Here is a 13,584-nt window from a genome sequence, read left to right on the forward strand (position 1 = left end):
AAAGAGCCACAAAATGGTTTTTATGGTTTGAATTTCTTAAAAAACTACACAGTTTGAAAGCTGGGACTTTGTTTAAGATCGTAAGTAACCTGCTTTGTCTTGTCTGTCGACGAGTTGTCAGTGTCCTCTTTGCTCCGCAATGTATTTTTCACTGTGTGTGGTGTGACAGCGCCATGGCTTATCGGACAAAGCAACAGTAATTAAGGGGGGCAGGTCTTTGCGAAGGGTCAATTAGCGCATCTCTCTTGAGCTGTAATTCTACTTAGAGATGCTGATCTCGCCCAGATCTCTAATCAACCCCCTGGTTAACCCCAGAATCCAAGTTGATTTCTGATTACAGTGCTACAAATGTGTCATTTCATTGTATTTGTGTGCAATGCATGCTAACCTCAATCTTGGTTGAGCATCGAGTTGCATGGTTATAATTTCTTCCACAAGGGGTGATTTTTTTTTTTTTTTTTTTTTTTTTTTTCCCCTTGGATGACCCATTAAGAGTCCTAACTAATCAGCATGTTGATGTGAATAATATACAAAGCAAAAACTGTACAGTTAAACAGATTTAGAACAACACTAGCAGCATTGTTGAATACAGAAGCCCTAGAGGAGATCCATTATTTTGGTAGGAAAAGTGCCTGATTTCCTTTTTCTCATCCTGAAACCGCAGTATTTCAGTTCCATTTATGATGTATTTAATGGCCAACACATGTTGAAGAAACACTTTTCCAATTCACTACATTGTCCTGTCCTGCATCATGGTCCAGTGTTTGTGACATTGCAGCCATTCAGTCTTCAATCAGTGCGTCCTTTGGTTGTGTTTTGTTCCCTGTTTTCCCTCACCGATTAGTGTTATAGCGTTGTCAAGGTTAGGCCATATCAGATTCAGCTGATAAGGAAAGAGGAAGGAAAGCGTGGATTAGATGCTTGCAGTCATTTATGTGTCTGACATGACAAACAGACGTCACCTTTCATCTTGCTGTTCCTTATACAATAGAGCAGTAAATTTGTGGCATATGTGGCTCTGGCTTTGAAGTTGGCATGCAGAAATTACATGGTTGGTCAGAGAGGACATTTCCGTTTTCCAGAACACTAAGCGATAAGGATAGACAGAGCAAGACAGTAGCATTTTTCCAAAATGTAGTGTGCTGCCAATCTAGGTGACATTTTTAAACATTATGGGTTTGCTTCTGATGCAAACAGATCTAAGGTAGTGTCGTACATATCCACTGAGGTGAATGCAGTCCCAGAAAGCACTGCAGCAAGCTTTGTGGTATATTTGTTTGTTATATATTTACATGTATCCAAGTATACACTACTGTTTAGAAGTTTGTGGCCAATAAGATATTTTTGATGTTTTTTTTAAAGAGGTTTCTTATGCCAACCAAAGCTGCATTTATTTGATTATTAATATAGTAAAAACAGTAATATTGTGAAATATTATTACAATTTAAAACAGCTGTTCAAGAAACACTTCTGCTTATTTTTGTGTAAACCATGATCATTTTTTTCTCAAGATCCATTGATGATAAATAGATAATTTATTTGAAATATACTTTTTTTTTTTTATCTGTTAAAGTCTTTTTTTGTCAATTTTGGCCAATTTAATGTATCCTTGCTTTTATATATATATATATATATATATATATATATATATATATATATATATATATATATACAGTTAAACCAAATTATTCTGACATTTTTGATATTTTTTTATATATTTTACTAGTGGGTACAGGACACTATAGTTCATTTATGTAAGTGAGGATAACAACATAAAGTAAACTGTGACACATTTATACCCAAAAATTCCTCATACAGTGGACTACCAATAAAACTGATAAAAATTTGGAACCTTTTGAAACCTGACCATGTTTTGCTTAAGTGTTATCTGACATAATTAAGATACATTTTTTTCTGACACAGTTTAACACTGAGATCTTGTCATATTTTATTACCATATTTTAAACTAGAGTGAATAAACTGTATTAATGAATGAAATGTTCAAGGTGTCTGAATCAATTTTGGTTTGACTGTATATACACTGCCCTGCCAAAAAAGTCGCTGTTTGGATTTTAATAGGCAAATACTTAAGAGTCTATGAATGGATCATTATTACTGTTATTATTATGTTTCTAGCATGCTATATGTTTGACAACAGTTCTTTTAACCTTAAAGATGGAGTGTGTAGCTTTTCATTTCTTAAACAACCATGTATTAGGATGTATCATGGCCAAATTCCAGGATCATAATGTCAAGATTCCCCAGGGTTAAAATTGTGAAAGAATGGTTCAGAAAGCATGAAGAATCATTTTTACACATGAATTGGCACCTCTGAGTCCAGACCTTAATTTCATTGAAAGTCTTTGGGATGCACCTCTTGATGGAAATAACATCACAACATTTATTTCCATCAAAAGGTGCATCTATTTTTGGTCAAGATCTTGTATTGACAATGCAAGAGGTGAGCACTCTGTAAAGTCTCCTCCAGCACATCCCAAAAACTTACACTGAGGTTAAGGTCAGTGCCAATTCATGTGTGAAAATGATTCTTCAAGCTCCCTTCCAACAATTCCTTCACAATTTGAGCCTAATGAATCTTGGCATTGTCATCCTGGAATATGGCCATGATACATCCTAATACATGGTTGTTTAAGAAATGAAAAGCTACACACTCCATCTTTTAGGGTTAAAAGAACCGTTGTCAAACATATAACATGCTAGAAAAATAATAATCACTGTAATAATGATCCATCCATAGACTCTTTAAATATTTGCCTATTAAAATCCAAACAGCGACTTTTTTTTAGGCATATTACATTTTATGGTAAAAAAAAAATAAGGTTTCGCTTTATTTCAATAGGCCATTTTAGACATTCTACTAACTATAAATAACTTCGCAACTACATGTCATCTAACTCTCATTAATTTGCAACTACATGTCAACTAACTCTAATTAGAGTATTAATAGACTGTTTGAGTCCGGGTTAGCAGAATAAGTTGACATGTATTTAAAAGTACTAGTAGTAGAATATCTGTTGGGGGAGCATCAAAATAAAGTGTTAGCAGATATTAAGCAGAAACTCTACTAATCTGTCTACTAACTCTAATGACTAGTTGACATGTAGTTGCAGTGTTACTTATAGTTAGTAGAATGCCTAAAGTGGATTATCAAACCTAATTCTTAATTCCTACTGTAATTCAAGCAAGCCTTATTATCTTACATCATTTTTATAGTTGTTTAAAAATGTTTACTAGGACAAAGACAGAAATACTGATTAAGACAATGATTTTTTTTTTCTGTGTATGTATATCTTGTATATCTTGTATATCTCTATTTTGCATGTGTATCTCGTATGTCTGTATTTGCATGTCCATTTACATCACCAACTCGCACCAATCATAAATCACTGATTATGACTGTTAATTTTCACACAGTGGATCAGCTATGCATGATCTAAGAGTGTGGACACAAACAATACCATGGCCCCTGACAAGCGTGGGAGGGACACAGAGGAGTTCAGTGGGGCAAAGTGGAGCCCAAAGGGGGTCGAACAATGTGCCTGAGCATCAGCTGATCTGAGAAAGTGTCTCAAAGGCACATTCATATTTGATCCCGACGGGCCCTTGCACTTCCCTGGGTTAATGAAAATCATCCTCTGTGTCGCCGGGGGCTGAGAGCGTGGGGTTTGTGATACGGCTGTCATGATCTGTGGAGGAGGCATTTGACCCTGGCATGTTTATGAAGGCAAGAATGATGCTGTTGTTTGTAGATAGCTGTGAGTTCTGTTTAGACTGCGAATGAGTTTTATGATCTGCATAAGCCTTTAACAAGCATTTAAGAGATGGGAAAAGGAATGTTCAATTGTTCCTGGAGCAAAGGAAGTTAGAAAGACAAACAGCAGCTTTTCAAAGCTGTTTTTTGAAAACCACACATCCCAGGCATCCCAGAGAGATGAGGCATGCGTAACACAGAAAATCATTTACATGCAAACAGTGCACATTGCAAACAACAGGCTCCCCTCAGCCATGCAGTTCTATTTGTTTACGTTTGTTTTAGGCGATGAGCAAATACCACAAAACACATGAATTTTGTGGAGGATCGAGGTTGAGCTTCAATATTCCGAGTCTTAAGTGCACAACACGTTCTCCAACAAACACAATCCTCAATCTCACTGTGTTTGTTTTTCAGATAGGGCTGGGCGGATGGGCCCTTGAGCGCAACTTTATGAATTGCTGTCCCTGCACTTAAAATTCTTGTGTTGTTATGCCACAGGGTTCTCTTGGAGTTTTAGGGTTACCATAGCAATGCAGTCTCTTATTTAGTTCTTAACCTGTCATTTTTTTCTAAATTCTGAAAGTCATATTGTAAGGTAAAGGTGCTTGTCTCATTCCTGAAATATAACAGCCCTCAAGAGCCTCGTACCTTGCAAGTAATAGGGTCACCTTTTTATTTATTTAAAAAAACAAACAAAAAAAACTATAGATACGACAGACAGACAGACAGACAGATACAGAACGATAGATAGATAGATAGATAGATAGATAGATAGATAGATAGATAGACAGACAGACACAGATAGCTATAGATACAGTATGTTGGTAAGAAATATTGTTAAAGCTGCAGTCTATAAGTTTTGCCTCTGTCGCCATCTCTGTTTGAAACCTGCATTTGCAGTTATTTGCGGAATTATCATCTTTACGTGGGTTGTGCATCTGCACGGCTCCTCAGTGCGGATGAATCTAATGTTTGGTGTCAGTCACCACACCGGTGTGGATACTGTACTTCAGAATCACAGATTGTAGTCTTGTAAGTATGACCAAAATAAGAATTTTCACTGGAAAATGTCATCTGAACAAGTAACATTTCTGCCACTTTTGTTATGACCAACTTAGAAAAAAAGCATTACAATAAATCGCATTGCCAATGGTGATTAAAGGTGCCGTAGAACGTCTTTTTAAAAGATGTAATATAAGTCTAAGGTGTCCCCTGAATGTGTCTGTGAAGTTTCAGCTCAAAATACCCCATGGATTTTTTTTTATAAATTTTTTTAACCTCCTATTTTGGGGCATCATTAAATATGAGCCGATTTAGGCTGCGGCCCCTTTAAATGCTCACGCTCCCCTCCCCTGGAGCTCGCGCTTGTCTTTAACAACATAAACAAAGTTCACACAGCTAATATAACCCTCAAAATGGATCTTTACAAAGTGTTCGTCATGCAGCATGTCTAACCGCGTAAGTATAGTATTTATTTTGATGTTTACATTTGATTCTGAATGAGTTTGATAGTGCTCCGTGGCTAACGGCTAATGCTACACTGTTGGAGAGATTTATAAAGAATGAAGTTGTATTTATGCATTATACAGACTGCAAGTGTTTAATAATGAAAATAACAATAGTCTTGTCTCCGTGAATACAGTAATAAACGATGGTAACTTTAACCACATTTAACAGTACATTAGCAACATGCTAACGAAACATTTAGAAAGACAAATATCACATAATTTACAAATATCACTAAAAATATCATGATATCATGGATCATGTCAGTTATTAATGCTCCATCTGCCATTTTTCGCTGTTGTTCTTGCTTTCTTACCTGGACTGATCATTCAGCTGTGCACAGATCCAGACGTTAATACTGGCTGCCCTTGTCTAATGCCTTGAACATGGGCTGGCATATGCAAATATTGGGGGCGTACATATTAATGATCCCGGCTGTTGCGTAACAGTCGGTGTTATGTTGAGATTCGCCTGTTCTTCGGAGGTCTTTTAAACAAATGAGATTTATAAATGAAGGAGGAAACAATGATGTTTGAGACTCACTCTATGTCATTTCCATGTACTGAACTCTTGTTATTTAACTATGCCAAGATAAATTACATTTTTAATTCTAGGGCACCTTTAAATCTAACGATCGCTTAGCTTGGATTATATTACCGTGCAAATTATTATTATTGTTATACTTTGTTCTCAAATTGTTAATGTTAAAAACATCAGCATTGCGTGACTACATGTATTTAGTGTATATTAGCGTTACCTGTAGATTTCAATTTCTGTAGCCACTCCGCAGTCTGAAGTCTTTTTGCTTTTGACTATTGTCACTGATGTTTGTCATTTGGATCTTTCTGGATTACAAATCCGCCATCAAAATGATAAGTTTAATTATTGCAGCTGCTGTGAGAAAAGGCTTTAAATGATCCGCCATCTGCAGCATCCTCCACATGTGATTTAGCCTACTAGTGGGACTCCTTCTTTATGCAAACAGACGTGACGTAATGACACAAAGACAAATGGCGGCATGCTCGAATTTCCTGTGGAAACCCACCACAAGTACCGCTCGAATTAGAAAACATTATTACAAGCTTACCGTTGTGTATCAGGCTAAGGTAAGGAGATTGATTTGAACATTGGCCGGTTATGTACTTGCTCAAAAATTTGATATTGGATAATTTTTAGCCAAAAAAAGTTACGAACTGCAGCTTTAAATATATTTATATATTTTTACTTTTTATGTAAATTAATTTATATATATATATATATATATATATATATATATATATATATATATATATATATATATATATATATATATATATATATATATATATATATTTATATATTTATTTATTTATTTATTTATTTATTTATTTATTTTTTTTTCAATAGATATGGTCATTGAATTGTGATGTAAATGTAATGTTTATTGTCCTGCATCTAATTTTAATATATTAATATATTACATTTTGTATTTTTAATTTCAGTTCGGTCTGTTCATCTAAACTAAATTTCAGTTGTTTCAGTAGTGTAATGCTGTTGTTGTCATGGCTTCAGCTAATTAAGTGTAATGCAATTAGTCTCTCTTAGATGTGAATCTGGGTGCTGTATTGCCATGGGGACAGATCTGTTTTCGTGAGTTTGTGGAGGCGTTAGGACCAAACTTACTAATGTTCATGTTATTGGGAGGGCAAAAGATTATGTAACACCTCTATCAGAAGTGCTATAATTAGACCATGTACAGTACACATCGCTATGAAGACCGTCTCCTCATCTGCCTACACAAAAACATAGATAAAACTTTGATGAAACCTCATTAAATTTAACCTACATGGAATAACATGGAAAAAAAACAGTGCACGTTTGTCGTGAAAGTGTGTACATTTTTTCTTTCTCAACTGTATGACCTCTAGTGTATGCAGTGAATTGAGTGACATGCAGAACGAGAGGGAAACAGACAGAAAGAATTAAGGCTGGATCAGACGTTAATTATGTCTGTTAGTCTTTGTGGAGCCAGTGATGTCACTGAAGCATGTGGTCGTACCACATTAGCTCAAATGATAGAGCATGGCGCTAGCAACACCATAGTTACAGGTTCAATTCCTAGGTAATGTATGTACTGATAAAATGTGAAGCTTGAATCATGAGGTAACAAACTTGTATTTATTTTTCTTTCATTCATGGAACAGAAAAGAAGATATTTTGAAGAATGTTTTAACTGTTTTTCCAATAAAATGGAAGTCAATGGGGTCCAAATGTTGTTTAGAACCCCAGTGAGACTGAGACATTTCTCATAATATGAAGACTTCAGATGCAAAAGCCTCTAAGTACCATTTTTTTCAAGTTTGTATATTTAGGTTCAGTAATTTCACTTTTAATTGCCATTAAATTGAAATAGCTGAATATAAACATACAAGCTTGATAAAAATGCTCATTTTAGAAGAAATTTTAGAAGGCTTTTGCATCTGAAGTATTCATATCTTCTTTTGTGTTCCACAGAAGATAAAAGTCATGGCAGCTTAAACCGTTCTGGCAGCTGATGCCATAAAATAGCACTGATGTCATGTCTACTTACAATGTTACCTTGCTGTTTTTTATATATATTTAGCTTGCAATTCACTCCATGCTGTTTACCTGGTAAATTCACAGCTGAGATGAAAGCCTTCCCATCAGGCTCGAGGTCCGTGCCAGCAAGATGATTGTGGTCAATTAGCAGAGATGCTGGAGTAAACTGACCCAGCCTTTTCACTGCAATCAAAAGCTTTCAGGTGGATTTATTGGCTTTGCATGAGCATAATGAATCTTGCCTGTAAAATGAACAAAAATTTAGCCAAGCTAATCAACCTAATCACAGTTCTCATGAGAGAACATTTAGATGTAAACTACAGACCTTGGTTTCTGTGGACACATTTGTGACGTAGTGCTCATGTTTAAATGCAGTATGAGTACATTAACGATTTGAAGTTCAGCACAGATTGTTTGTGAAGCTTCCAGTTTGATACACAAACAAGTGGTGTTTTTAATGTTGACAGCTAGTAAGTTTGGCATATCTGTCTGCAATCCTTAGGGAAAAGGTCATTTCATATCTACAACTTTGATGTCTTCTTCCTAAGAGCAACTGGACCCGACAGGGAACAGAATCGTAATGCTCATAGTTTGCTCTTTGATAGCTCTTTATGTTTCATAAATGTATCATATGTTCATCCAAAATATTCCTTAGGAAAAAGACTGAAATGAGACAGTTGTTAACATAGTAAGAGAAATGAAATGAATGGGTAAAATTAATTCATAAAAACATTCAGTTGTTTAACATTAGTTAATGCAGTAACTAACATGAACTAACAATTTTAAGACTGTTACAGGATTTATTAATCTTGGTTACTGTAAAGTAAAACAATTAAAGTTATAAATTAACATGAATGAATTTTGAACAGACATGAATATAATAATTAACTGTTTGTAATTTTAACCCATTTGTAATTAACATGAATTAACCCGTAAGACCTTCGTTCATCTCCAGAACACAAATTAAGATATTTTTGATGAACCACACAGGCACCTTTTGAGGTCCAGAAAGATATTAAAGACATCATAAAAAAAAAAAAAAAAGCGAATAATTTGATGTAGTGAACACAGTTCAGAGCTTCCGTGTTTACGTCAGAACACTGACTCATTATTGGCCGGCTCCTGCGGCAGCATCACATGCATGCGTCGTGCTGCTCACGTGTACAGCGTCGGCCAATACTGAGCCCACGTTCTGACGTAAACACGGAAGCTCTGAACTGTGTTCACTACGTCAACTGCTTATGACAAAACTTCAAATTGTTAAATAAAGTTGTTATTTTTGTTTTTGTGCACAAAAATTATTCTTGTCACTTCATAACAGTAAGGTTGAACCATGTAGCCACATGGACTATTTTAACAATGCCTTCAATACCTTTCTGGGCCTCAAAAGGTGCAATGTCGTTGCTGCCTACGTGTGGTTCAGATACCCTCGGATTTCATCAAAAATATCTTAATTTGTGTTCCAAAGATGAACGAAGGTCTTACGGGTTTGGGAGATTAAATCTAATTTTCTTGATTTACAGTGAGTACCATGTTTTACCATGCGTAATATCGATCTAGTTTACTGCAGTGTGCATTTAAGTGTCTCATAGTAGCCGCCAAAGGAACGCAGAGTTGCACTATAACAACTTTCAACACACAAATGTATCTAATATAATAAAACAGCGCTGCTTTACCCCACATACGCTTGACCGGAAAAAGCAGAAGTGGCGACTGCGGCATAATAAAAGCTCCACTGCTCTCGAGACGTGTGTCGTGCTCGTCTCTCATTAGCAATCGCTCCAGCGGCCTCGTTCATCTCTCACAGCACTCGCCCTCCTCTGCTTCATACTACAGTAACGTTAATAATCTCATCCATGAACATGATTTCTGACCGAGTCCCGTCCCGACTCTTTTCCACCAGCTGAAGACAACACATCCCATGATTCTGTGAAATCAAGGTGTCATCAAGCTATGCCTTTGTTTTTGTACAAGTGACCTCTAACATAATAATGTTAAAGGTCCCGTTTTTCGTGTTTTTTTGAAGCTTTGATTGTGTTTATAGTGTGCAATATAACATGTGTTCATGTTTCGCGTGTAAAAAAACACAGTATTTTTCACATAATTTACTTATCTGTATACCGCTGTTTCCACTGTCATAAAAACGGCTGATGACTTCCTTGTTCTATGAAGTCCCTCCTTCAGAAATACGTAACGAGTTCTGATTGTGCCAGCGGTTCCTGTGTTGTGATTCGACAGCAGCTTAGCGAACCTTGCCCGGAAAGGTCACGCCTCTTACCATAACGTGGAGATGCATGTGCTCAGTGGATTATAATTTTCGGGAACCAAGTTAAACATAAATTGTAACCATTGATCTCGAAGTACAGCGTCCCTGGGAAGGCCAAACAAAGGTGATTGGACTGCGGGATGAAAATAACAGCGTTTCAACGACGTGGCGACAAACACACTCTACAAACGCAACTCTTGTGTATTCCTGTGGGCGGAGGTTAGTCAAAAAACTGTTTTAGTGACGTCATTAAAGAAGGAAGTAGAGGGATGTAGTCCAAACTGGCCGTTCGATGTAGGCGACTTCTGTTAAATAAAATATCTCGCTTGGCATTGAACTTTGAGCTTTAAAATTTTACAGATTTTATTTATACTCTAACAACAACATTACACACTAACTAAAGTTTGAAACATGGGATCACGAAGAACGGGACCTTTAACATTACAATAATTTTAACTGACGTCATCATATTGAACTTCACTGTAAAGTGTTACCAACTAACGTGATTTTGATCCTGTATGTATTTGGTGAAAATAGTATAATTTTTGTTTACTTTTGATTCAGACAATCTGTTGAGATCCCTAGAGAAGACATTGTGCAATTGCTGGTTATTTCAGGGTTTTCACTTCTTACAGAAAGTTTAGAAACAAATGAAATGATAAAGTTTATTGATGATAGACTTGTGTATATAGAGCTGAAATCTGCTTGGAAGCCACCAGCACGTAATGGCTACAGCTCATTTAGCTGGATGTAATGTTGTGCTTCTTGCGTAAATGTGAGGTAATAAACATAACCAACACAAGGCATTGATGAGGAAGAGGAAAAAGATAGAACGTTTCAGAGCAGAAATTACATTGATTTAAGATTTATTTAAGATGTTTCTTGTAGCAGGACTGAGAATGTTTGCTGGTTTTAGGTGGTTTAAGCCAGTTCAGCTGGTCTCCTAATCTGGTCAGGTTGGTCTCCCTGCCTGACCAGCTAGTAATTACCCCAAACACCTGTAAAACCAGCAAACCAGACTAGGATAAGAGAGCTTTTTTTCTCAGAAGGAAGAGAAAAAGAGTTGGAAGTGATTAATGGAGTGTGAAACAAACATAAATGGGCATTTGGTTCTTTGCCTCATGCTCTCAAGGGGTCTTCTCAAAAGACTGATGTCATCAAGAGGTGCCTGACCAGCGAAAAATCATTCTGTTATACTCAGATAATCCCTTTCAACACTCTGGACTGGATGACTCCTGAACCCCTGTTGAAAGCCTATGAGATCAGTTTTGCCCAGTGCCTCAGACAGAAGTGGTTTTCAGGGGTGAGAACTCCACCCCCTTTACGCTGAATTGCACCTCTGTTTTGCATTTTCTGTTTTCTTTTCCATCTCAGCATTTCAATGGGCCTATTATCTGAATGAGCAATACCAAAGCGTCCTGGTTACGTCAACAAGTTCTTCTGTGTGTTTTCTAGGCAGCTCAGAACATTGAGAAAATGTTCTATCCATCAGCACCATGGATCTAGTTCATAATGCAACGAGCATATGGCACCAGGCCGGGCTGGAAGAATACTGAAGTTATGTCACAACTTTCCTCTGTGAAGATTTCAGTCCAAGAACACCGTTTTAAGTGATGATGTGATGGATTTGAAACTGTTTATGGCTCACATGTACTCACACACTAGGTTATGTTCATTTTACATGTTTGAGTTTTCAGTTTCACAGTGGTGAGGACATTTACTTAAAATTAGCTGGTTTTGAAGTGGGTATAATGCTGTGAAAATGTCCTCAGCATCACAATTTTCACCTGTTTTACAGTGTGGTTTCAGCTGCCTCACATTTCCAGAACGAGAGCTTGACTTAATTTTGCTTTTCCACTTAGCAAAGGAGATGGACTTTGAAAAGAGCATTTCCTTGGATTCTAGAATTAGATTTATTTATCTAAATGAAAAAGTGAAGGTCTTTCTAGGAAATCAATAGTTTTATAGAATGACTGTGCAGTGTTTATTATGTCCAATTGGGGAAGCATGTCCTCAGAAGGCTTCTAAAATAGAGTTGTGGAAACAGGCAACCAAACCATATTCCACAAAGCATGTCTTGTGTGATCAATGTTTTTCCACAATATGGCGTCTGTTCCCTGTCATTAGCTGCCCAACAGATAACACAGATAACATGGTCTGTTTACTCCAGAAGGACTAATCGTACTTCTGGCATGGTGTGTTCTGTTGACTAAATATGCGAAAAACTGCTTACAGTTTTATACGGCCAATCTGTTAAAAAGCCTAGTTTCTGTTGCATATTGTAATATGAAGGCACATCAGATGTCATCAATTAGGTTTGCATTAGGTTTTGCTAACTTCCTTTCTATTAAAGTGCCCCTATTATGGATTTTTGAAAATTACCTTTCATGTAGTGTGTAACATAGCTCTAAGTGAATGAAAACATCCTGCAAAGTTTTAAATCTGAAAGTGCACCGTATATAAAGTTATTGTCTCTCAAATGTAAAAGTCGAATCTCAGTCAATTAAACGAGTCGTTTGTAAAACGAATCCCAAGCCCTTTCGCTGTGACGTCACAACGAAACATTAGCATATTCCCTGCCCACTTATTGCACGTGTCTGTAGTCTAGTCTGTATGTCTCCTGCTAACCGGCTAACTCACGTTTCTGTAGTTCTGCTATTCAGATGTGGGTCCAATATCGTCTAAAAATGTGTTGATCACTACAGTGACGCTGCTATCGCATCTTATAAGTAACGCAAACTAAGATGACACTTACCATAGACACACGTCTTACTCCAGTCGTTATTGCTAATCAGTTTCTGGTTGATCGACTACTTCAGACATTTCATCGACATTTCATCGCTCGAATTAATACGGTAAAATCGATGCTATCTTTTCTGTCCATACATTGTATACAATGTCTTGTGAATCTTCTTCTTGGTATTTCTTGCGAATTGATAGTTGTCATTCAGTTATGGCGTAGTAGACCAATCAGAGCCGTGTAGGCTCACGGAAAGGAGGGGTTTAGAAAGACTGATTCTTTGAACTGCTTCTAATGAATCGTTTACAAATAATTGAGAACTGAGGTGAAATTAAATGTATATTATGAGAAATCAAAAGTGTTTTTTGACCTTGCATGCATGTAAACCTGTTGTAGGAGACTCACAAAATAATATTAGGAACCATAATAGGGGCACTTTAAGTCCCTTTTAAAGGATTCTTCTGGATTCAATTCAAATAAAGCATAAACAGCATCTCAAAGGTTTCCATTGTAAATACCTATAAGTATTAGTAAATGTAATTTTTGTTAATTTTTCCTAACTGAGGGATGAATCAATGCTGTCAATTGAGCTTAAATTGTATTGAACCCAGAACATTTAATTCAGGTCTGTATCTGTTATTATATTCATTAATTGGTTTTAATTTTATTTTTCTTCCCCAGAAGTCCACTCATTATGTTAGTCAACGTCATAATTTAGTTTCATGACCTTTTTCCATG

At 36.4% G+C, this 13,584-nt stretch overlaps 1 protein-coding gene across 3 annotated transcripts in view; it reads left to right on the forward strand.

The window, feature by feature from the left end:
• wnk4b (WNK lysine deficient protein kinase 4b) overlaps positions 1-13,584 on the forward strand; it is a 72,953-nt gene that overhangs the window by 34,549 nt on the left and 24,820 nt on the right. The window lies entirely within an intron of this gene.

Source organism: Megalobrama amblycephala, linkage group LG1 (genome assembly GCF_018812025.1).
Source record: "Megalobrama amblycephala isolate DHTTF-2021 linkage group LG1, ASM1881202v1, whole genome shotgun sequence".
NCBI classification, from domain to species: Eukaryota; Metazoa; Chordata; class Actinopteri; order Cypriniformes; family Xenocyprididae; genus Megalobrama; species Megalobrama amblycephala.